This window comes from Siphateles boraxobius, unplaced genomic scaffold (assembly GCF_051911475.1).
Source record: "Siphateles boraxobius isolate OS27281-9 unplaced genomic scaffold, OSU_SipBor_1 24, whole genome shotgun sequence".
In the NCBI taxonomy this organism is placed as follows: Eukaryota; Metazoa; Chordata; class Actinopteri; order Cypriniformes; family Leuciscidae; genus Siphateles; species Siphateles boraxobius.
The window spans coordinates 3,369,439-3,396,556 of record NW_027508855.1 but is presented as its reverse complement, the minus strand read 5'-3'; the positions used below and the strand labels follow the sequence as shown (position 1 = coordinate 3,396,556).

General features: G+C 38.3%; 1 long non-coding RNA gene across 2 annotated transcripts in view; it reads left to right on the top strand.

Moving 5' to 3' along the window:
• LOC143748709 (uncharacterized) overlaps positions 1 to 27,118 on the top strand; it is an 80,899-nt gene that overhangs the window by 16,373 nt on the left and 37,408 nt on the right. Inside the window, exon 3 of one of the 2 annotated variants that reach the window (XR_013206830.1) lies at positions 12,905 to 12,987. The exons of the other annotated variant lie outside the window; for it this stretch is intronic. This is a non-coding gene — a long non-coding RNA (uncharacterized LOC143748709). Of the gene's footprint in view, positions 1 to 12,904; positions 12,988 to 27,118 lie in introns of those variants that run through there. 2 annotated transcript variants of the gene reach the window in all.

Genomic DNA, 27,118 nt, shown 5'->3' with positions numbered 1-27,118 from the left:
TGAATTCTGGACCTCAGGGCAGGAGACAGACACACTCCATGCGTTTTCCTGCCAAGATTCGCCAAGTTCACTCACCAGTGAGAAATTGGTTAGTGTAGCAGACTGACTCCTCCGCCTCATATCGTTCCTCCTTTTCCAGCCATCAAAAGACGGATGACCCAGGCGGACCAGAGTTGATGGAGGAATGGGCAGAGAGCAGAGCTCCCACACACACTGAGAGTCTATCTATCCTTCTGTCTGTTTCAATAGATGAAGTGAAGAGAGGTGATTGAATGAATTCAGCTGCATTGCTTTGCATTCTGCTTCAGGACTGCAGAATCCTTCTGTCTGTTCATATCTCCATCTTTTCATCTTTTCTGTCTTCCTTCCATTTCCTGACTGATGTTTGTCTTCTCAAGAGTCCTCTCAGATACCACACACAACACATACAGGACACAGACGAAAAATACACAAAATCCAGTGGGGTAACATTATCTAAAGAAGAAGGTCATGTAAATTGGTGTTTTACAGATAAACTTAATTGAAAATTACAGAGAAAATTAACCTCTGAGAAACGCAGTCTTGCCCAAATAGGAATTTATTTATAGTCAAGTTTCAAGGTACTGCTTATTGTCTTCCATGGGAGAAATTGAATGAGAGAACTGCTGCAACATTAGCCAACGTATTATTCAGCGCGCTATTATTAGCCTATGTTTGAGACATCAACCACTGGTCGATGGCCATAATGTTATAAACAATTGTCCGTGAGCGAAATCTCTTCCCATCTGTTGTCTGATTGGCCTTTTGCACGGTTTCCTGGGTAGTTAAAGTGTGTGGAGCCTGCATCCATGTGATTTTCGTGGAAGATCGTTTCAAGGGTACAAAGAGCGTAAAAATGATGAATGGAACGGCCTACGGACTCGTAGACTCAGCAAGCATGCGCAATTTAAGTCCACGAGAACGAAAGTCCACATGAAGTGCGCCATTTGGGACAGGGCCAAACAAGAGTTCGGATGGCACGCAAGAGCTTGCTAGTAGCCTAACTTGACGGAAAGGAAAATCAGGACGGCAGAAAGCAACATTCTTTTTGTTTTCTTTATTTTACAAAAGCACAATGATTTGTTTTTATTGTGAGTGTACACAAATAGACAAAATAGACCCTTTAGACCTAGTTTCGAATGATGTCTTAGACTTATCCGTATGAGCATAAATAACATTTATTAAATATTTTAAGTTGTTTTCGCTGTTATAATCAGACAAAATCATTTGGTATTGTGCCGTTTGTGTCGTGGAAGTCTCACTGAAGTGTCCTGGAAATGGGAAGCCTCAGGTGCAGGTTCACTCGCTGTCTCCTTGTGGAAAGGTGAAGTAGGCTTAGATAATACCACTTTTTCTCCTCACTCATCTTTTTCGTGATTTCTTGAAAAGAACGGATTTTGTGCATCCGCCATTGTCACCTACCTCTACCTCAGGGGGGACTAAATTAATTAATTAATAAGACCTGTTCAAAATGAATGAAAAGAAACCTAACATTGGGGAGTTGTTACTTTTTCCTGTTGTACCAAAATCGCATTGAACCGTGACGCCAAAACCGAGGTACTGTATGTACCAAACCATGACTTCTGTGTACTGTTACTCCACTAATATTTACACATACAAAGAATTTGTCTTTGTGAGAGAAGCTTCCACAAAGTATTTTATTTAATAAAATATATTTAAAAAATATACAAAATAGACAATGTTATGTACAGGTATGTTATATACAAATTTAAGGAAATGTAAATAAGAGGTATGATGTGGTAAATAAATATTATAAATAGTGTTTTGTATTGCATGTTTATTGCCCAGTGGGGGCATTTAACTTTTCATAAGGTAGATGGCCTAAGGAAAGAAACTTTTATTGTACCTGGCTGTTCTGGTGCTCAGTGCTCTGTAGTGCCAACCAGACAGCAACAGTTCAAGTGGCCCGGATGTGAGGGGTCCAGTATGATTTTTGCAAGCCCTTTTACTCACTCTGGATGAGTACAGTGTTTGGAGGGTGGGGAGGTGTGTTCCAATGATTCTCAAAGCAATCCGGACTATCGGCTGTAGTCTTCTGAGGCCTGATTTGGTAGCTGAGCTGAACCAGACCTTTATAGAAGTGTAGAGGACATACTCAATGACTGCAGAGTAGAACTGCATCAGCAGCTCCTGTAGCAGGTTGAACTTCCTCAGCTGGCGAAGGAAGTACAACCTCTGCTGGACCTTTGGAGTCAATAGCCGCGTTTCCACTGCCGGGCCAGGGCCGAGCCTTGCTAGTGCGTGCCAGGGCCAGTCGCGTTTCCACTGACACTTCCGGTGCTTGAGCGGGGCTTACTTGGGGCCAACGGCCAGGATTTCTGGCCTGTCGAATACCTTGGGCCAAAGCGGGCCAGCTCGGGCTAGAGGCGTGGTCAAGGTAAAAGGCGTAGTTTATCGGTGTAGGGGAAAGTTATGGTCTGCGGCAAGAAGATGCACATTTCACTTTTTTGTATAGCGCAAAATAATCGCTGCTCGAAATGGGGAATCGCCTGTAACGTTACTGCCTGTCGAAGATACCAAAGCTCTTCTGAGCATTTGGGCAGAAGAAAGGGTACAACGTCAATTTGACGGCGTGTGCAGAAACGAGGACGTTATAAAATACATCGTTGCTGAAGCTAAGCATTCAGCTAACAAAGCTTTAAGTTCGGGAAAAAATAAAAAAGTTGCGGGCGCAGTACGAGGTGATTAAAATGCACAATTGACAAAGCGAAGCCGAGAGAAGGAACTTTCCATGGTTCGACTTAATGAACAGTGTGCTGGGTCACCGTCCTTCTGTTAGTGGCGAGACATGTCGGGACACTATGGCAGCCATGGCCGGTGATTTAATATACATGCTATCTTCCTAACTAAAAAAAATAATAAATTCATAATACCCGCTGAAATGGGTTAGGTTGTATGACGTATGATCCAGAAAGGCAGTTAAGGGCGGAGTTTAGGGCAGCGCTGCGGGGCTACTGGCCCGGCAGTGGAAACGCAAGCCCGGTGCTTGAGGCCCGAGGCCACTGGCCCGGCTCGGCTCGCTGTTAGCCCTGGCCCGGCCCTGGCCCGACAGTGGAAACGCGGCTAATGTGATTGTGCCACTTCAGGTCCTGAGAGATGGTAGTGCCCAGGAACCTGAATGACTCCACTGTCGCTACAGTGCTGTTCATTATGGTGAGTGGGGGGAGTGCTGTGGTGTTTCTCCTGATGAAGTTCACAATCATCTCTACTGTTTTGTGCATGTTCAGCTCCAGGTTGTTATGACTGCACCAGACAGAAAAAATGGAATCACTTAAAAATGGTAAAATACAGTTACAAGGTCTGTCCATGCTTGATCCACTAAATTATGTCTAACTAAATCATCCATCAAAGGTTTATGAGATGGAGTTGGTATAAACAAAAACAGAAAATGGCAAATGCAATATAATTATGCATTTTTTTTTTCATTATTTTATTAATTGCATTATTTTTGGTTACATGCCAATCTCATTATATCAGTGTTGGGATACTACTTAGAAATAGTACTAATAATTTGTTACATTTATATAGCGCTTTTCTGGGTACCGAAGCGCTTGACATGGAAGGGGGGAATCTCCTCAACCACCACCAATGTGCAGCATCCAACTGTATGATGCGACGGCAGCCATATTGCGCCAGAACGCCGACCACACACCAGTTTACTGGTGGAGAGGAGACAGTGATGAAGCCAATCAGTATATGGGGATGATTAGGAGGCCACGATGGACAGAGGCCAAGGGGCAAATTTGGACAGGATGCCGGGGTCAAACCCCTACTCTTTTTCGAAGGACATCCTATGATTTTTAATGACCACAGAGAGTCAGGACCTCGGTTTAACGTCTCATCCGAAGGACGGTGCTCTTTGACAGTATAGTGTCCCCGTCACTGTACTGGGGCGTTAGGACCCACACAGACCACAGGGTGAGCGCCCCCTGCTGGCCTCACTAACACCTCTTCCAGCAGCAACTTGGTTTTCTCAGGAGCTCTCCCATCCAAGTAGCTTGCCAAGATATAATCAACTCGTAATTTGTGAGTAGTGATTGTCTCAAGGTTACAAATAAGATCAGTGGATCTCAACCTTTTTGACTTGAATGCCCCACTTTGTCCAACAAAATATTCAAAAGCCCCTCATGTTGGCTAAGATATTTCCTCAGGAGTTTCTGCAGTAATTATGACAATGCTGCTTGTTTAAAAAAAATGCATTAACAGAAACTGTGAGTGTTGATTTATTAATTTTCAAGATTCGAATTCTGTATGTTCTTCAATAAAATCGATAGTTATTGAGGGGGAAAATTCTGTTTATTTTTTATTTTCATTAAGTTCTTTTTAATAGAATTAATTTTAAGTCACCCTGGGAATCTGTGGAAGTTTGCTGAGGCACTCAGGTTGAGAACCACACCCTTGGATGGTATTTTTAAGGCTTCTGAACTTAAACTAGGCAGGCATGAATGTGATTTTTTTGGATAGTTCTGCATTTCTATAGACTTAAAATCTTTGTTCCATCTGGATCAGAGTTTTTATTATTACTTTATGATTCTTTTAAAGCAGCACTGGAAGCCACTTGGGCAGATCGCCACATACTGCTCATACCAACACATTATCCCACTGAATGCCTGCCGAAGAATGCAGCACATCCCTCACCCTCCACCCCGCTATATCCCTCTGACCGACTTTCTACCATCTCTTTCTCACCAACTGCGAAGGAAAGATGAAGATAGAAATTGAGAAAAGGATGCAAGATTATAAATTCGAGCATAAAGTCTGTGAGTGGGAAGATATGTGGTTTGAGTGATGAATGACAGGTGTGTGCTGAATTTGATGAGTTATGATTCTGCAAAAGTATATGTATGAGTTGCGCATTACTCTTTAACCGTTCTGTGTGTGTGTGTGTAGGGGGTTCAGCTCGCCAAGATCTATTCTTCCTAATATGTGTTTGTGCTACAGGTATGACTCAGTGACGGATATGAGCAGGCATGAGGTATGTGTGCGGGTTTGTGTAGAGGATGTGACTCAGGAGGCATGCACTGGTTGTTCAGCTTAAATCATTCGATATAATGACATCTGGACTAATAACATTGTTCAGTAGTCTGAGCTAGCAGAGAAAGTGCTGTGACTCATACAGAAAGGCAGGGTGAAGCTCACACAGGCAAACAATATAACCCCAAGGGCCGTCATTCGCTAAACGTGAGATAATTTGCTATAAACATGAGATAATTCAGGGGGAAAACGCCTTGCATTGTTTTGTTATTTTCTAGATAGTTTATTTCATCTGTAAAATGTGTTAGTTGAAGTTAAGGCCACACACTCCTAAGAGACAATAACATAAACCTACTCATGTAATGTACACAAAATGTTACAACAAAATGATGAAAACGTTTTTGGCTGTGTATACGCATACTCAACAGTAGGAAAGCAGTATACTCAATAGGACTTTTCCAGTGTTTTGGTCAGTGCCGAAGTATTTAATATACTTCATATATAATTATTTTGGGAACGCTGAAGGAAATGACTTCAACTCAAATCTCATATATTAGTAAGCACAATCCCTGTGGTTTAAAACTGCCCTTCAGGCCATTCGTATTATGGTATTATATTCATAAAATAAATCCATGAAATTTCAATGAAATTAGTTTAATTATCTTGAGGTGTATAAGCAGGGTTTTTTTTGTGTGTGTTTTTTTTTCAGTATACACGATTATGTAGTGAGCTTCAGTGTTTTTGACAACAATACTGGTGTAATTTGATAACTACTTTCCAGGCGTGATCCTTTGAAAATAAGCAAATTTGCACCGAAATTGTACTATAAAAGAACATTTTTGAAAATTTGAATAGAAACTGATCTGAAAACAGAAACTTTAAACTGGAAAAAGCAGCATGCATATACATTTTAACTTAATGTCAAGTTTTATCATATTTGTGATATCTTGCCAGAAAGAGCCTGCTTTTACAGTTGATGAGACATGTACAACTGCTCTATATGTGTGATGAGATGCACAGAGAAATCCAGACGGGCAATAAAAGCACTCAGGCTGAAGATCAACGGTATTAGCATATTGTCAAAATTCAGATGTGATTGCAAACTCATTTTGCATTTGCGTTGCCTAATTGTGCACACACAAAGTGTGACAATTCAAATACTTAAATTTAACGCAAATAACATTTGCATTTCCCAAGATAGTCCTTTTGGATACTGGCTGATTAAAAAAGAGTGTTTCCCGTTCTTGAACAGATTGCAGGCTTGCGTTTGTCTGCCTTTTGCATTATATAAAGGGACTAACCAAAATGTAATGTAATACATGCAGGGCACAGAAGGACTTGTATTTGAAATTACAGTTTTATTGAAATAGTATTCATTTGGCACATGCATAACTGTTGTGTATACAAACATCTTTTTTTCTATACGGTTGTTAATTTATTTAAATGGAAAAATGTTGTCTTTTTTATTATAAAATCACACCAATGAAGGTAGTGACTGTGTTGATTGAATTGCTCTTTAATCAAAGCTAAAGCTAATTGGAAATGAGCATTTTTGCTATTGTTTTTTTAGCCCAGTGAGTTCAGATTTTTTTTAGATTTGGCTAAGAATGTTTTTACTGCATTACAATTAATAGGGCCTAAGTATGCTGAAGGTTTTAAAAAATGCCAAGGGCGTCATTACCATTTTTGTTTCATCTAATGATGTTCACAATTGTTATAGAAAAAGCATTTTACAGTTGGCATTAAATAGGTGACAGTTATATTAAGTGATGGGGAATAATGATGCCTAAATAATAGTACTGAAGTCTCTTGGCTGGATTAGTTGTTGTTTTTTTGAGTTCCCAAAATGTGGAACCTTGAAACATTTCTTGACTACATATCTTGTAAGCTTTAAAGGGAAAACAAACACAAGTGGCTTTTAGACATAACATTCATGCCAAGATATGATGAAAACTGGACAGGCCATCTGTGAAGTGATGGAATATCTCTTGCTTAATGATTTTGAAGTGTTCTACATTCAGGGGCGTATTGGCCATCGGAAATACCGGGAACAATCCCGAACGGCCGGTCCTTTTCAGGCCGAAGACCGGCCGGTGGTCAAAGATTTTTAATGATACGCGACCGGCCTAACCGGCCACTCAGCTGCAGCGGAACTGTGTGTGTGTGTGTGTGTGTGTGTGTGTGTGTGTGTGTTTCAGACCGGGCCAAGCCAATACTTTCAATCTGAGGGGGGGATACGAGCGGCCCCTCCCATCTTGGACTGATCCTCGTTTTTCCTGACATCCGATTGGCTCAAACTAGGCGCCGATCAAAGGAGTTTACGTTTGGTCATGTTTGGCGGGTTTGTGTGAATGCAACAGAGACGGATGGTAAAAATGGTGAAAAGAAGGAAAGAAGAGAAAGAAATGGGTGGGGCCGAAAAAATAATAATTAGAAAGAAAAAAATGTTGGCAGAAGAGGCAGCTAAATGCTGCAGTCATATTGATGAGTAGGGAGAGAAGGATGAGGAGGAGGAGAAGGGGGAGGAAGGAAAGCAGCAAGAGAAAGAAGAGCAGGAGGATGAGGAGAATGGAACCAGTACAAAAACAGTGACAGGTACAGGGGCAGTGTGCAGGGCTGGGTTGCCAATCATATTAGGCATATCAATCAATCAATCAAAGCTTGATTAAGGACACACACACACAAACACAAAATAGAAAAATACAGAACAATATTACATATTTACATGATAAAATGCCAATAGTTCCACATACTAGATAATAACCTGACTGAAGCACATATTTAATTAGAAAAAGTATTATTCTTAGTCATATTTATTACTGATATTCTTCTCATGTTCTTCTCATCTGTACAATCAGTAAGCAGAGGCAGCGTCCAGCACAGGGGAAGCTGAGCCAGGGAGAATTGAAAGTGAGGACACACACAAATCTCTATTGTATGGGACTGCAGTATTTGAGTGGGTATTTGTTAGTTTTTGTAACTATTTTATCACTCCGACTGACTGTACACATGACATGCTGGTAGTTAACAGTATACTGTGACTTATGTGTTCGAGATTAGGTTTTGCTGACCTGATTGTGTTTAGTGCAGTGGTGACTTGCTTAGTCAGATGTCATCCTAAAATTTCTTGAATGTCTTCAGTGTAATCTGATTCTCTTTATACAATAAAAACACAATTAGAATTAAAATAACTGCAAAAAAATACTTCTGCTCATGCGCCAAAGTCACTCGCATAAAAGGCCTCTCCATCTTAAAGTCCCGGGCTTAATTTCAGTCCCAGTACGTCCCTGTCTACATTTATTATTACTTTCAAAGATGGTGATAAGAAATCATGCTTTCCAGGACTTGGAGAGTCATGTAAATTTAAAAAGTGTGGGAACCCTTAATTAAAGTTGAAAAACATACTGTTTCTTTTCGCAGTGTAGTATGCAGAGACCATATGGAGAGGGTTGATTCCCCTGAAAAGTATAAACACTGTGAGCAACCCAACACATTTCAGCTGATGGCATGAGTTTTGGCCTGAACTATCTTTTTATCAAGCCAATTGAAGATGGTGCAGTGTTCAGAAAACCTGTTTGAGAACATTACATCTGGTGATTTTAAACAGTACAGTTGGTCATGAATTGCAGGATACTCTTTTGCTTGTTTCAACAAGATTTACATTGATTTGGTGCCAAAATGTTAATCAATTTAGTGCAGCTGTTTAGTCTATCACCCTTCCTCCATTCTTAATTGGTGAATGTGACAGACCTGTAAGAAGAGGGTGAGAATTCAGCAAAAACAGTTGAAGGTGTGACATCCCCCAAATCACGTTTTTGAGTCATAGTGGAGTTTGCTTGTGTAATGCTTCACCATTCAGTTTTCAGACCATAAAATGCAAATTAAAAAAAAACCCACAATTTTTTTGTAGTTATACTTCATCAATGGGTAATTGCCTGCTATTTTTTCCTTTTATTCAGTTTTACTTTTTCTAAATTGTGACTTTAGAAAAGATTTTGACATTTTCTATCTTTCCGTTTATGTCTTGCATTTTGCGCTGTGGGCAAATTGGTTTTAAGGCAAATCTTTCTTTCCCTTTATCTTTTCCCATTTCGTCCCTCTCTCTTCCTTTCCTCTTGTGTTACTGAGGGATCATGGTCCTGTCATAATTAGGCCCTTTCTCCGTAATATTATTCTGTGGCCCATTAGGGAGACGACAGGCACTTCTGCTCCCTCTCAGCTGAAACATTACAACTCTTTAGCCTTTGTAAAACGCACTCTGAGATTGACTCTTCTCTCTGGTCAACACCCCTACTCACTAAGATATCAGAGTAGTACTGTAAGCACTGACCGCACTGGTGATTTAATCACCGTCCAAGAAATGTTAAATGTGTTTACAAATATGGGTTTCTTAATGTATTCCAGAGTGTTGGGAAATGGTGTGTTACTGCCCTCTATTTTCACTCAAGCTCTTTGTAGTGCAATACAGAGTCACTTCAAAACTTGCATGTCATCCTGTTTTTCTCTGTTTTTGGTTTTTTTTAAGTTAAAGCCACAGAAACACGTACTGCGGTAAATGCACACCCTCTCATACTGTAGAGTCCTCTCACTTGTGAGTAGTGCTCAATGTTGAATAGTCCACCGAAAAATTTAAATTTTGTCATTATTTACACGCCCTCATATTGTTCCAGACCTGACTGAGTTTAGTCAACACAAAAGGAGAATTTTTAGAGTTTTCACACAGTTCGTTTCCATACAACAACAATTCACACTTTCACTGGCTACCAAGATCTAGAAATGTGATAAAGCATCATAAAAGTACCATACAAGTGGTCCGATGAATCACTGCATCCTTTTTTGAATGTGATCCTTCCATAATGTTGTTGCATGGCTTGAGAAGACTTGGAGAGATGCACAAGTCATAATTACCACTTTTATAGTTTTATTTTTAATTTTTTTTAAATTTTTTTATAGACTGTAAAACAATATGGATGTAATGTCCGTGACATCACCCGTAGGTTTCTGAAGAGCAATTTTGAAACCCAAAGTGGGCAAAGCTGGACGTCGCCATCTTGGAACATCTTGGAGCATCACTCCCGGATAACCAAGGGGCGGGATTAGCTGAGGTGACGTAACGGCTAACAGAGAGCAGACAAACGGCTAGTAGTGACAGCAGCGGCAATCCACTTGTCACTCAAGTGGCCACGCCCTTAATTTTCCAGAACTTTAAGGCTTAGGCCGTGTGTCCACCAAAGCTGTCCGCCTAGCTGTGGGCGCTTGAGAGCGTTTTAGCAGCGCTGCGTTTTTTCAGTTGAGACACTTCGTTGCATTGATACAGAATATCCGCAGCACAATTTACTTGTAACTGATTTCGCAGATAATTTATTTCATACTACAAATTAATTTTTTATCCATTTTGTTCGATAGCTCTGCTGGTTGACGTTGTTGTACAGAAAGAATGTTGCGACAGTTGGTCAGTGTGGTATTTGTCCCGCCCCTCCTCCACTGTGATTGGACGGCTTTGTAAAAAGTGACAGTGATGAGCGCAGCGTTTTACCCAAAGTTGAACATTTTCAACTCTCGGCGACCAATAAAAAACGCCGGGCGCTCAGCGCTTGAGCGTTAAATACGCGCTCAGCGCCTCGTTACGCTCATGGCGTTTAAAAAACGCTGCGCTCCAATTGAATACAATTGGAATTTTACGCCAGCTGCGTGAAAAAACGCTTTGGTGGACACGCGGCCTTAATAAAATTTAAACAGATGCATTATAAAAAAATTCCCTCACAGTTCTCATGAAGGACAAAATTAGCTATATAGACCAAAACCACTTTTTGTGTAAACATATTTTTTTCTGCTGTAAAGTTGGCCATTTTAACATGGGGAGTCTATGGGATTGACTCTCTTTTGGAGCCTTTTTAGAGCCTATCTCTAGCGGCCAGTCGATGAATTGCAGTTTAAGTAAGTCATTTCCGTGTTGGATTCAAAGGAGGTTGCCAATTTTTTTTTTTTTTTGCTAGACCATGACCGTTGTGATCTATCTATGTGAGCTGCCCTCAAATCTCTCCTTTTGTGTTCTTCATGGAAAAACAGCGTATGGTTTTGGAATGATACGAGGATGAGTAAATGATGACAGAATTTTCATTTTTGGATGAACGACTCTTTTAAGATGTTTGAGAGTGTTGGTAATTTTCTCCAGCACTTTAACAGTCTTTGTTGTTCTGGTGTTGGGAACTACTGTCCATTCATTTATTTCATGTTTCCATTTGCAAACATGCTTTTCTTTTCTTTCTTTTTTTTTTCTAACGAAATATTCAAAAGAATTTGTCTGGCAGAGAGGTTTTGCTGTATAACTATAACAGTTTGCAAGTTAACTGCAACCTTTCCTAACTGATTGCCAAAGGGAAAATAAAGTGTAAATGGTTTATTTAAATTGTTGGATGCTGTGATCACATCTGAATCACAAGATTTTTCACACATGTCCCTTTAGATCATGTGTGAAAAAAATGGGTCGGAGTTTGTTTATTATTCTGGGGTTTGCAATGGATTGCCTCAGTAGGTGAAATTATTGGCTTTTCTCTGAAAATCTTTTCTCTCTCTTCAAATGCCCATTAATTTCTAGACATGCACATAATCAGTCAACTATTCTGTCTTGTGACTAACTTTTATCTTCTTGTCAATCATAATAACTTGTCATTTGTCAATCAGACCACAAGAGCTTGTGGTTATTGTGTCATTAAAGTTATGGTTGCCGCAACTTCTTTTGAAGCCTCTCCTCTGACTTACTGTTTCCCCTTTAATCTCAGTTTTTATTTAAGCTTTTTGTTTTATTTATCTACCTAAGGTTAAGATTTGCGTGGAGGCATCTGGTCCTGGAACATCGCAAAAGAAGCGGTTTCACTTAAGGTTTCTGCATTGTTATGGTGGACGTTGAGCCAGTGCTGGGTGTCTAAATGGGTTTTATTGAAAAGGAAATCTGTCAGAGCCTGATAAAAGAGAATGGGCTCCTGGACATGAAGAATGGGTCAGAGGGTTCATTCTGAAAGGAGTGCCTTTTCATCACTGCATGACTCATTCTTTGTGTGTGTGTGTGTGTGTGTGTGTGTGTGTGTGTGTGTGTGTGTGTGTGTGTGTGTGTGTGTGTGTGTGTGTGTGTGTGCGCATGCATAGTATTCTAATACCCAATGTGTATCCAGAGAGTGTGTTTCCATGTTTTTTTGGTGTTTATTAAAGTGTGAGGGATAACATTTACGATAATGCAGCAACATATAAATGGTCCTGGAGCTGAAGTCAGGAAAATATAGACATTTTTTTGTGTGTGTGTGCGAGACATTTAACTTGAGAAGCATTGTGTGATTTTATGTGTGTGAGTGAGTGTGTGTTCTGGCTCACTGAGGTATAGTGCCCTCTTACCTCACCGCTCAGGCATCCCTGTGCGGAGCAGAGCAGTGTGAACAGAGAGAGAGAAAGTCTCACAGTGAGGGCATTCATATACTGCTAGCATTGACAAAAGAGATGAAGGGAGGGAGGGAAAGTGAGAGAGAAAGAGTACAGGGGATCAAACTGAGATTGTGGAGGCTTAAACATCAAACATTCATATTACTGTTATGAATGACTAATCAGCAAAAATGGGTGTGAATTAAGCCCAGATTGGTTTTGCAGACTAGGTATTAAAAATATAATTATCATCCAGCTATCCCATTACCTACTAGTATGGGTTGGGATACATTGTACCTTGATTATTTATCCTCAAATGGGCTTGTCCATTGTAGCGTTACCTTCTAATTCACTGTCTCTCTTTCCCTTCTCATCTTTATTCCCCTCTCCCATTCTCTAACCCCCCAACACCAACCCCTCCCCCCCTCCCATTCATCCATCCATCCAAACTGCCTAATCCTGCTCCTTTGGACACCAGTAAGTGCCCGTCCTTCCCCTCCTCTTTCCATCATGTTGATCAGGATTCCTAGAGTTCCAGTTGTGGCGCTGCGTCCCTCACAGGCCCTTTAGCTGGGCCCTCTCCTTCATATCGGGTGGCCTGGTTCACCGTGTCCTCAGACAACCCAAGCTGAGCACAGGAAAGGGGCCACGATCTGGGGGAGATCTACAGCTCTACTGCTCTACCGCTCCCTCTCTCCAAGCAGCCACAATATAGTTATATGGTGTAATGCCTCTGACAGCCATACAGAAAGATGTTTAGACATGTTTTTGTGATTGTGAGAGATTGTGGCTATACTTATTTGTGTATGTGTATATATATATATATATATATATATATATATATATATATAAAAATGTAAGTAAATTTTTTCATATTCATATACACACTATTTATATGATTGTAGTATTATTTAAAAAAATATTATTATATAGCAATTTTTACTCCTATTTAATAATAATTGTTTCTGGAATCCCTATCTATCCATTTATTGATCCATTTATCCGTCTCTGTCTGTCTATCTAGTACCCATCTATCTTTCTGTCTACCTGTCTATAATAAATAAACTAGTCTCGGGTCTTTTAAATATTCATTATTATTATTATTATTATTATTATTATAATTACATAGAAAAAGGTTTTAATCATATTTATTACAATTATTATTATCATCTACAGAGGAAATATATTCTTCATATTCTCTTTGTGGAGAATATATAAAAATATACTGTATACGGGTGGTGATGGCGCAGTGGATAAGACACATGCCTTTGGTGTGAGAGACCTGGGTTCGAATCCACTGTGAGACACCAATGTGTCCCTGAGCAAGACACTTAACCCCTAGTTGCTCCCTCTTTGGCGTGCGACCTCTGAAATATAGCAATTGTAAGTCGCATTGGATAAAAGCGTCAGATAAATGAATAATATATATATATATATATATGTGTGTGTGTGTGTGTGTGTAGCCTATAAAAATATATATATATAAAGTAACAAACACATTTTTTTGCAGTTTTCTGACTTACATATCACATTGGCAGAGCCGACAAAACATGCAGACTCAAAAATATGCGGTAACTACCTGAGACAGAGAAAGTGGCCATGTTTGAAGTACTTCTAGAGAGTGAGAGAGCTTGATAGGTTGATTGTCATTCTGCTGCGTCTATGTTACCAGACCAGCAGTCACATGATCAGTTAGCTTCTGTTTGATTGGAAGAGAAAGCAAAATCCAGTGTTAAATTAAATTAAGTGTCCTATGAGCCATGCCGAACATGTTTCAAACCAAACACTGTGCGGCATCACCGCAGGTCGATGCGTGGATGCCACTTCACTTGTGTGACTCAGCGGATTTAACGATCTAACAGATTCTGAAGTTCACAATTAGTAAAGTGGTCCAGTAGCCTCGTTTTTATGAGCATGTGTGTCTATGTGAGATGGTGCTCAGTATTCAGACCACACTGCAGACAGTCTCAGCAGCATAATGGGAGGTTGACTGTTGGGGGTAGAGGAGAGGAGGGGATGCGGTGAATGAGGGCTGAAGGAGGGGAGGGAAAAGGGGTAACGGACGTGGCGGTGCTCCAGAATCAATTGGCGGTGTAATGAGATGGCACAACGCCAGGTAACCATGGCGCTGCCCCCTCCGCTCTCCTCCGGAGTAAATTAAAGAGGAAAAGAGCATGGAGAGAAAGTGAGTTCGTTTCTGAGAATGACAGAGAGAGAGAGAAGGATGAGACGGAGATGCAGACAAAAGAAATCGAAAGAGAGAGACCAAAAAATAGAGATGGGGCATTGATAAAGGTAGTTCAATGTTAGAAGGTAAAGAGAAGAAAACATTTAGCGACGAGGGAAAAACAGAACTAGAGAGAGTAAGAATGCAGGAAAGCAAGAGAGAGAGGCACTTACCTCACACAATGAGCATTCCTGAATTCCTTTTCTTAAGCCCCTCCTCTAAAGAGAGAGGGGAGAAGGAAGGCCAAAGTTTAAGGCCAGAGGGCCTTTTTATATTATTATTAAAATTTACTGAGACATCTTTTTTACGGCCCCTAGAAAAGAAACTGGCGTTAGATGAATTAGTAGATTGTGTCCCCTTGAGTCCCAGCAACCACCTTCTCAGCTCTCTCTGTCGGTCTCTAACCCCTTTTCTCTCTTTCTTTTTATTTCAATTCAAGCTGTGATATGTATTCCCAAAGCACAGGTAAAATCATAATGCAATCATAATAATCTTAATCTCTTATGTTTATAATTGTGTAATAATAATAATAATGTCAGTGGCGTGGCTAAAGGATGAAAGAACATGGAATAAAAGCTCTTACATTCACCGCTGTTATAAATACGGGTTCAACAGTTTCAGAATTCAATGAAGATGTGACCGAAAAGGTTTTCCTACAGCTATAGTGATTTTGAAGATAAATGTCTGTTGAATAATGCACTATTCTCGAGTTGCTGCTCGAGATGCATCCTTCTAAAATATTCACCACAGAATATAACCAACCCCTTCCCTACTTTGGCACACGCCACATATCTGAACCCCCCTCTCTTCTTTTCTCTGTCAACGCTGTGCTGATTTTCTGGTTGGATGAGAGGCATCAGTCAGTTTGATTTTACTGAGACAGTATGCATTTCTTCATCAGCCCCTTTCTCCCTTTCTTTCCATCCTGCCGAGGGGCTGAAATGTGTTAATACTGTGTAGTTGGCTGTGTTACTTGCTTCTCTGATTAGTAAGCGTGTGTGACGGTTACTGGAGATGAATTGAAATTAAAGCTTGATTAATATCGTAATTAGGTTCCCCCCTCTTCCATTTCTTCCTGGTCCAACCTCACGCCTTCCTAAGAAGGACTCCGGCTGTTTTCTTTCTTTGTCTACATTTTTGTGTCTCTTTAGCCACCTGCTTGCTTCAGTCTAAAGGGGATTTAACTGTTTATGCCACTTTGGAAGATTTTATCAATGCAATTTGATTGTTGTTGGGGTTTTATACTGTGTTATTTATTTTGAATATTGAACAAATATTATTACATTACATACTGGACGTGAAGAAAAGTCATGTGCTCTAGTGTCCTAGTGAGTTGTGTATAGGCAACATTTTAAGATGTTATATACACATTACCGACACAAATGCTGTTCTAAAAGGTAGGCTAGGTATCTTTTGGATGATACAATTAAGCCCATATTATTTTTAAGATTATGGCCAATAACTGATAAATGGTCAATATTATAAATCTATAATCTACCTACTTGAAATAACAATTAGCTGCAAGTGAATTTAGGTATCACATCATTATAATGTACAGTATAAAAGAATGATAAATATTAATTTGAAAAAGTGCAAAAATACATTGTTTGACTTAGTAAAAACAAATAATCCCTCATGATTGTAAAGGAGGGACCTCTGGGGTGCTGTTTAAATTGTTGAATCTTTGTCATAATCTATCGCTATCCCTTTAAATTAGTGCTAAATGCTGATCTATATTCTAAAACAAGCAGAATCAATGACATACCCAATATAGGTCAAAACTCTAAATAACTAATAGTGGCAATCAACTGAACCAATAGGGTGCTGATACAGTATATTGTGCATCTCTACCCATCCCTGAAACTTTCAGGCAGCTTCATACAGAAGGCTATGTATTAGACACGGTGAAGGCAATCGCAAAATGGCAACAATCTCATAGAAAAAAAAAAAGTTTGGTCAACGTTGTCACTAAAAGTTGCAATGTAACGGAACTAGCAAAAGATATTTTTTCTGTATTGTGACGTTCATTCCAATGAATGGATTATTGAGAAAGAATAAAAGATTAGAGAAACCTGGCATATCGTCAGAAAGAAGTCTGTCGTCTCACAAGAAGATCGAGTTATGATCTAAAAATATTTTGATTTAAAAAAATGTTTGAAGCAGTTTATTAGATCTTAGGACAGAGCTATAGTTTCATGCACTGTGATGCTGATTGCAAATTCAGTTACTGGCACTTTTTTTGACTTTTATGTAAGGAATATTATATTTTCTTTGTAATCCCCGCAGTAAATATTGGTTGAGTTGTTGGTTAAAACCAGTTGAAACATCATCTTTCCTAAAGTTTTTTTTTTTTTTTTACAAAGGAGGTTACCTGGCTCTAATCAGATCAGTTCTGTGTCTTTGCTGCTGATCCAGTCTCTTGTCAGTTACATGGCACAGCATGAAATGCAACTACTATTTTTTGACCAAAAAGTTACTGAAGGCACTGAAATTACAATGGGATGAGATTAGTAGATTATGACTCCAAGTTTGCACTAGCACCGTCTTTTCTACGATGGTAATCTCCAGCCATTGCATCCTGGGAATGGAAGACAGTGACAACGCTGTATATCTGAGAGGTAGATTAATAGGAAAGACTGGAGTGTGGGTGCCGCAGTAGCACATGAGGAGAATATCAGACAGAGGGACGAGAGAGAATGGGAAAGAAAAAAAAGAAGAAAGAAAAGCAGTGGACAAATTCAGTACCAGCACAAAATTACAACTATCTTCAGAGGTGTTTGTATCATATTGGAAACTGTAGCTGCTGGGTTTAATCGCTTTCTTTTATACTGTTGTATTAAACAGAGAAAGGAGATGCCAAAAGCTAAAAAACAGGGAATTAGAAAACTGTTAATTATAAAGCTATTTTTACCAGATCTAATCTATTGATATTTAAAATTACTTCGACATAGTAAGATTGATTCATTCATATACATGTGTGTGTATATAGCACTGTATAGTATATAGTGTATATAGCATATATATATATATATATATATATATATAATAAAATAGGCTTAGTTATTGGCTTTGGAGTTGTTGTTTTTGACCCATAACCTTAATAAATAAGGTTGTGACACCAAAAAATAGCCTAACTCATAAATTTCAAATATTGTTAAAGACAATTAGTCTGCAGTAATAAAGTAAGAACAAATAAAGCAATAGCACAAATACAGTAGAACACTACAAATAAAATAAACGCTGCTCTTCATGTTTTTCAGGAACGTCTAACTGTAATTTTCCGGTAGAGAAAATAAATAATCAAATAGCATTGCATAGTCTTCACTGTATAAATATTGATTCATCCTTATTAAAGTTGCAAAAGTTATTCAGTCAAGAGCAGCGAGTGATTTTTTTTTCTTTGTCCTTTGTTGTTTGATTAACATTGCTGTCTGAGAAGCCGCTTTTTGGGCACATGCTTCAAATGTGTGCGCACAAAACTTCTCTGTCTCGTCTTCTAGCGCCTGAATATTTAAATTGGCAAGGCTTAAAAATATGTGCAAATGATACTTTTTTGTGATGATGCAGCACTGGCCCGATCTGACTAGTGACCGTTGCGTCGACTGTCCCTAGTGATGTTTAGGCGGACAGTCCTTGTTGTCAGGCCATGTGCGAGTATGTGACATTTAATGTGTTTACTGAATACCAGGTTAACAAGGATATTTAGATCCCTTCAGCCAGGTCCACATTAACATACATATCATATCTGCTCTGTGTTAAGATCAGGATAACATAAATGCATTACTTTGTTTGACCTTACAAAAATGTCAATTTGAAACAGAATTCCCAGACTTTCAAAACGGTTTTGCAAAGCACATATTTGATATTTAGATTGATTTCTTGGAAACATGCAACTTAATATAAAGATCTTTTGTATACTCAACTAGTTTACTTTTGTGAATGCTCAAAGAATCAGTAGATTTTTTTTCTCTGTTAACTCTTCCCTCACCATTGACTGAAATGTACGGCTTTGCGTGTTTTCACTGTTGTACAGTAGGGGGTGCTATTATGCATCTCCTGATCAAAAGACATGTCAAGAAGAAGCAGAAACAAGAGATATCATATGTAAGCAGATTCATAACGCGATCACCAACATTAAACAGCATATAAATCAAAACTGCCTAATGCTACCGAATGAAATGTCGACCCAGTACGAAGGAATCCATTAAGCTAGAGTAAAACAAGGCTTTTTTTTTGGTTTGTTTAAAAACTGAGGGTCTGTTCTTTCTTTTGATGTATTGGATATTCAGATATTCATACAACAAAATATTCTGGGGGCCATGAAACTTTTATGAAAATGTTAAAAAATGCTGTCGGTGGCTGGCAGCTTTGTTCAAAAACGCTGGCTGGGAAAGTGATAAATGAATATCTGGGGGGTTTTTGTTGGTAATTCAAGCAAAAGCAGTTTGTTTTCTGAATGCGTAATTAAAATTTAATGTTACATATTAGGTATTTCCTAATTATTTTTCTCTACCTATACTGAATTGCTTTATTGTCTATATTAAACAAATAATCATCAGAAATTCTCAAGTACTCAATATTTCTACCTCTTCAAACTAATTTCTGTGACAGAGAGGGGGAGAAAAAGAATTGCAAAAGCAAGTTGATGCTATTTTTTAGATGCTTGTCATTTGTTTGCTGACCAGGCAGCTGGTTAACAAGACAGAGGATTTTAATGACTCAAGTGGTCACCCATGTCTTATTCTTATCATGGGGAAGATTCATAATTTTTGGTTCTTTATCACTTAATCTATGTCTCTCTTCCTTATGTGTTTGTGCTGAGTGGGTGTTCTATCTTATGTTTCTCTCTTCTGGCTTCAGAGGATTTGACTCCTCAGAACCACTGCCAAGGCTCTTTCTTTGAAAACCAATAAGACCTCACCGGTATGTCACCATAAACAGGCTCGGAGCCATTGAGCACAAGACGACATTGTTCTTTCTGTTGAGGTTGATGATGCCCTATGGAGTCATTATAGGCGTTTGTGCTTTCAAGTGCTGCTTAGAATGTCTCAGACCTGCCCTCTTGTTGAAAATATACAGCCTCAAAGCTTTTTATTAAAATGTATCCATATTGTCTCAGAGCTTTTGCCACTGGTGAACTCACGTAGCTAAGGATGCCTCAGGTGATTTTATGGCACTTTACTCTAAACCAGTGGTTCTCAGCCTTTTTTGGGCCACCGCCACCGCCCCCTATCCATTATCCAGTTCCCTTACCACCCCCTCTTACCACCACCATGTTTTTGTCTTATCCTGAATCACTAAGGTACACCTATAATAAGTGTTTATATTGGGACTATTTTAAGGGCCATGCCGCTTTCTCCTTGTTTCCACAACGCTCCCGTAGCGGCTGTCGTTGCCATGCAACCATGAACTGCCCTCTCCATGACATGATGACGAGAAAGTATCAGCAAAGGATTAATAACTAGCCCGCCCTGTACACTGATCAGCTTTATTCATATGATCAGCTGTTCGCCAGAGCTTTCGTTGTTGTTACGGAAAGGCCCAAGCTGATCAGTTGGTTTCTGTCACATGACCTGCTGTGCGCTTGCAGCATTCTGAAAAGTTGAGATGTTTTCAACCGACCGCGTCTCTTCTAATAGCGACAGCTGTTGATGGAACGGCAACGGCAGCTGGAAGTAAACGGTTAACTGCCATAGTCAAACAACGCAAAAATCCCTAAGCAACAGTAAAGAGTACGGCGTAGGGGATAATTTAATCATTTGACCAAATACAAATAAAGAAAGTGATTTTAACAAGCAGGAGAGGGTTGCCTTGGGCATTTAATGATATACATAAACAATTACAATGCGACATAACATAAAACACAACATTAACTTTCTTAATCGTTTACGTAGTAGCGACTACAGCAAATCAGCTGTTCTCCCGTAGTAGACGGTTACAGTACAACTGAAGTAGCATATATACTCTAGATGTCGCCTTGGGGTTCTGCATGCGTCAAAACCGCCGCCATCTTGGAACAGGGGTCTTGTCATAGGAAGTAGCTAGGTAACGCTGAATTCATGGATGATGCCTGACTTTTGTGCTGCGTATGGATGTTCACGAACGAAATCTAAAAACCAGACAGCAAGGGATTACATTTCACAAGAATGTGAAATTTTGTACATTTTAAAAAAAATTCTCTGGACTCAATGATAAATACATGTCTGACCGTTGGAACGAACCAAAACAACTAGAAAATCGCATTCATGACAATTTACGTTGATTTTATTTCCGTTATACCTTTTCCTACATTGACGCTGATGCATTAAAGAGGAGGGGCTCCCCTGTTCCATGATGGCGCTCTATTGATGCATTCGGTCCAATGAACTGCCGTAGCCAAGGCGACATCTAGTGTATCTATCTATGGTGAAGTAGCAGTTAAAGTCGCGCATGCGCAATAGAACGCCAGAATGCCGTTCCACCAGAGGCTGTTGCTTAAAGTCCCTATTATTATTTTGAGCGCGCTTGCCGCGCGCCAACATTTAAAATAGCGAATTTGCACACGCGCATAAAACGCGATATGTGAATCGCCCCCCTGACTGTTTCAATGTAAATTAATAAATCATTTTAAAATGGACAAAATTGAGTAGACATCTAAAATTGTTGTGCAATTCTTGTTTTATGTTAAATGTTTGATTATTCATGTTAAATGAAAAATGTTGAATAAAATAGAACAATAAATGAATAAATAGTAGGCCTAAAAAAATAAATAGACACATGAGACACGTTTAAAACATAGTTTAAAGGGATACTCCACCAGTTTTTCTTATTAAACTATGTTATTCCCTTAACTAAGACGAGTTGATACATACCTCTCTCGTCTCAGTGCGTGCACTATATCGCTCTGTATTGCCGCAAAACTATGTTAGCACTTAGCTTAGCCCATGCACTAAATATGGGCCAAGCAGAGAAGCGACCAAACACTTCCACGTTTTCCCTATGTAAACACAGTTACTCGAGTAGTGTAACTTGACCTGGGCTGGTGACACAAAATAAACCGTTGCGCTTTTCTAAGCGTTTAAAATTGATGACTATATTGTATGGCGGAATACCATAACAAGTGCTTTTGAGCACTTCGACTTGGCGCAATAATATCTTCACTCGTGAAAATTCCTCTTACCGGCTCCCGCTTCCTCTCCCTCTGACATTTCCGTCAATACAACGAGAGGAAGCGGGAGCCGGTAAGAGGACTTTTCACGAGTGAAGATATTATTGCGCCAAGTCGAAGTGCTCAAAAGCACTTGTTATGGTATTCCGCCATACAATATAGTCATCAATTTTAAACGCTTAGAAAAGCGCAACGGTTTATTTTGTGTCACCAGCCCAGGTCAAGTTACACTACTCGAGTAACTGTGTTTACATAGGGAAAACGTGGAAGTGTTTGGTCGCTTCTCTACTTGGCCCATATTTAATGCATGGGCTAAGCTAAGTGCTAACATAGTTTTGCGGCAATACAGAGCGATATAGTGCACGAAATGAGACGAGAGAGGTACGTATCAACTCGTCTTAGTTAAGGGAATAACATAGTTTAATAAGAAAAACTGGTGGAGTATCCCTTTAATAAAGCCAACATTTAAAAACACTTTGTCAGTTTTTTTTCTTTATCTATTTGAAAATATGTTATTATAAACTCATAGGGGCAACAATTGAACTTCCGACTCTCTCCCATGCCACTCAAAGTAGATATAAGATGGGCTGTCATTGGACTGTAAAAACGACCGTAGGCTATACGGTCATTAAAGCGGTAATGTTTGCACTGAGTACTGCAAGAAGCTGCTTACATTAACCTTACTTTCGAAAAAAATATATACATTCATGATTTTTCATGAAAAATTATATTAGAATTGTACAATTCTATAATTAGGCCTAAAATACCTTGGTATTAGCTTGTTTTCATCAATGGTATAATTAATACAATTACTATTAATTGGGTTTGTCATGACTAATTTGTGTTCATAATCAGTAAAAAAAAAAAAAACTTCTAACAAGAATAAACATATGAACAATTAAATTATTATTGTATTATCAGCGTTTCGAGCTCAGATGTGATGGCGGACTTAATAAATTACCAAAATGTGATTACAGAATATATTTAAATTATCCATAAATGTAATTTTCTTTTTACAGTCTTGCGAGTTAACAATAATGCCTGACCAGTACATTATTTGGTGAACAAAGAAAACTTTTGGGCATTAGGCATTGGCATTAGTTAATGCCTAAAAATGTAAAAGTTTGAACTTATAAATAGAATTTAGTTTAATTAATTTCAAAACTCGTCACCGGACTGAATGGGAACATGATTTATTGAAAATATTTCAAAATATATAAGTAGTTCTTAATTCAATACTTTTTTTAATGGCTTTTCAACTTTCCATTCCTCCGCTGCGTGATTCTAGCCACCACCGGATTGTTGTCTGTGCGGATCAAATTTTTGAGCATGTAAATACTGATTCTTGTCAGCGCTGGAAATAATAGAGTCGTTGCAAAATAAACGATACATAGCTTACATGTTGCATTAAACTGGCAGATTTGAGAATGTTGTAGGCAATTATTTTGCAAGTAATTACATGTTTAATCTCATCTTGCCTGGATCTTTGGTGTAAACACGTGAACTCGCCCCCCATGAACACCTGAATGCCCCCTTTCAAAATTCTTGCTTCCAACGCCCCCCGTTGTTCTCTGAACGGTACCGCCCTGTTGAGAACCAATACTCTAAACCTATCTATGTCTACTTAACAGGTGTTTTGGGGAGTGTTTAATTGTATTATGTGATAAATAATTGTCTGTTCTGTCATAGATTTTTCATCTGCACTTTTTTTTATTGTTGTAATGGAAAAGATAAAAGTGAAAGAAAAAAATAGAAGCAACTTCCAGTAGTTGACCTTGTAACTTGGAAACCGTTATGCACATAAGCATAAGTTTAAATATAACTGTTAAGTAAAGATTTTAGTCTTCACAAAGGCATGACAGAACTAAGGCATTTTGCATACCCCTGTCATAAGATCATGTTGCACCTCTGTCTCACATTACAAGAAACATAAAACAACCGTAGGGCAACAAACAAGCAGAGAGAAAAGTGAATATGGCAAGCATTGTAAATGTGTTTATTCTGTATCTATATATAAACTATACCTATCTGTCTGTCAAACCTTGTGCTTTTCCAAGCTGAGTGTAGCACCTGCCGCTCTGCATATCCTTCTGAAGAATCCCAATGTTAGAAACGAGCGGATGAAGTTTATTTTTAACAAGGTCCATTTCAGACTGCTCTTTTTTTAGCAGTTTGTGTGGGCCATTTTAGCGCAAATTGTTTGAAAATGGTCAAAAATCGACAGTATGACAAACAGTATAAATGAATATATTTTATGTTCAGTGAGTTAATGTTTCACATTGCTCACACTCTCTCTCTTTGCATCCATCTCTTCTCCCCCTTTGTTCCCGTGTGGAACCAGCCGCTGCGGACACTACCCCCTATCCTAATGCCCTCTTTGTTCACCCTTATGTTGGAGGCCCGCTCTTAAAGCTTGGCATGGGTTAAGGCAGGCGAGAGGGTTGAGGGGGATGGAAGAAGAGCGGGCACAGGGCAAACAAGGGGCAGACAAGGGGGCTTGGCAGACACCTGAAAGTCAAATCTGCTCATTTAGATTCAAGAGGAGCAGGATGTGGAAGAGACTTAAAAAGCCTCTTTGTACCCCCCTCAACCCTCTTATAAGCTGCTACAGACAATTTCATTATGTTGCAATTGTTTACGAGCAGATGTCAACCTAATTTATTGACATTTAACACAGAATTATTAAATATTTATTAATATTAGTTTATTTGACATTAACTGTATATTTAATATCATACTGTTCAAAAGTTTGCTGTAGGTAATATATATATATATATATCTTACCTACACCAAACTTTTGAATATACTTATATATATATTAGGGGTGTGTGATATTGAAAAAAAATGATATCTCAATATTTTCTGGGATAGATTTTATCGATTACGATAATTAGACAATTTTTGTCATTTGTATTTGTTATTTTTTAACACAATAGTGTGATTATTGGTTTAGGACTACCGTTGACAGCTGACTCCTAAAGTTTTTGATATTCTTCATACTCTGTACTGTGGTCAGTTCATAGCAATGACAAGAAATTATAATTTCCATAAGTTTAAATTGATTTTTAATTTTTATGGGAATTTTCACCTTTATAAAGCCATTGTAACCTAATTAATTGAATGCATCATCTTTTGAATCAAATTTAATCAATAAATTTAATTTATAATAAGACAGAATCGGGCTGTTACCAATCAAATGAAATCAGTATCAACAAAATCCATCTTTGCAATGCAGAGGAAACACAGAAGCTGCATAAGTGGCATTTAGATGCATTTACACAGAGAGTTTAATGCAGCTTAGAGGGGATATGAATGCACCTGCAGTTACAAATGCATAAATTATGTATTGATGTTTTGTACATAAAATGTTGCATACTGATATTTTGATAATGAAAAGATACTTTAAATGTGAAATTAAAATCACCAGTAGGTGGCAGCAAGTCACTGTTAATGAGTGAGTCATTGAGTTTCAACCGATTCATTTAAATGGCTGATTCATTAATGAGTGAGTCGTTGAATCATTCATACAAACGATGTGTTCATTCAGTAAGGATGTTGCTCAAAGACACAAAAACAATCCTGTGGCTTTGGAGCTATTTTCCTTGGCAAAATGGAGCAAAAACAAGCAATACTGTGTCTAAAATACAGTCAAACCAAAAATTATCCAGACACCAGATATCACTTTTGATATGTTTTTACGAGTGGGTGCAGGACACTAGTTAATTTATGTAAGTGAGGATAGCAAAATTAAGTAAACTGTGACATATTATACCCACAAATTCTTCATAGAGAGGACTACCAGTAAAATATCTAAAAATTTGGGGCCAAAAATTATTTAGACACTTTGACCTGACTAGGTTTTAAGTGTTTTTTCTTTAATTGCTAATGCGACCTTTTTACACCACAGACTGAACAAAATTAAGCATTGCTTTGTAATTGGTTGACCTAAATTGGTATTATCTAATTGTGTACTTAAATTGAACAGCTACCTATTTCATTTGTGAGACAGTCTAACAGAAGGATGTTTTTGTTTTATTTTATTACCATTTTCTAAACTATAGCGAATAAACTGTGATAATGTGAGAAATGTTGAAGGTGTCTGAATAAATTTTGATTTGACTGTATATGTCACTTATTACTAACTTCTTGTTTATTAACTGTTGTATAAAATCAATTTGTAATCATGCTGATATTTGGAGAAAAAATGGCACTTTTCGTGTGATAATAACTATATTAAATGATATAAATATAAAAGACAAACAGAGATATTTTTGTCCCCTTATCTTGAATATTGGGGGCATTCTAAATGCATTTTAATAGACTAAATCGCACGCATGTATATACACACACACACACACACACACACACACATACAGTACTGGTCAAAAGTTTGGAAACATTACTGTTTTAATGTTTTTGAAAGAAGTCTCTTCTGTTCATCAAGTACTTATTTGATCAAAAATACAGAAAAAACTGTATAAATTATAATTGATATAAAATAGAAAAAATACAATTTATTTCTATGAAGCAAAAAGTCTGAATTTTCAGCAGCCAATACTCCAGTCTTTAGCGTCACATGATCCTACAGAAATCATTCTAATATGCTGATTTTCTGCTCAAGAAACATTTTGTATTATAAATGTTGAAAATAGCTCAATAATTCTTTGGAAACCATGATACATTTCTTTTCAGAATTTTGTGATGAATTGAAAGTTCAAAAGAACAGAATTTATTAGAAATGGAAATATTTTGTAACATTATAAATGTTTACTGTCACTTTGATATATTGAATGTGCCTTAAAAGTATTAAAGCTATGTGTAGTTTTTTAGGTATTTTATTATCTAAAATCAATATTTTTATTCATAAATATGTCCTCAATAGTGTACAAATACCTCTATTACCAATTATCTGACTTATCCTCGTAAACGAATAATTTATTATCTTTATATACATGTGACGGGTAGGTCCACGGAGGCTCCCATGTCGTTCCGCCATCTTGAAAAACTATAATAGCAGAGAGGGTCAAAAAGTACTAGCCGTTTCCACAACACGTTTCCGTTCAGAGCCAGCGTCACGTAACTGAAAGAAGCAGAAACGAAGGAGCAGAGCAGTGAGAGGCGCTTGTCACTGCCCCGGCAAGTTTAAAAGGCTGCATTGCACTGTTATTATTCATACTGTAACATTCGTTTGTTCGTTGTGTCAAGTTGCAGTTTGTTTGAAATAACAAAGCTGTTCACCCGAAGGAAAACTCGACGAAGTGCTATTAGAATACATCCTGTCATAGCTTTTTGGTACATAACAGCTACCGTAGATGCAA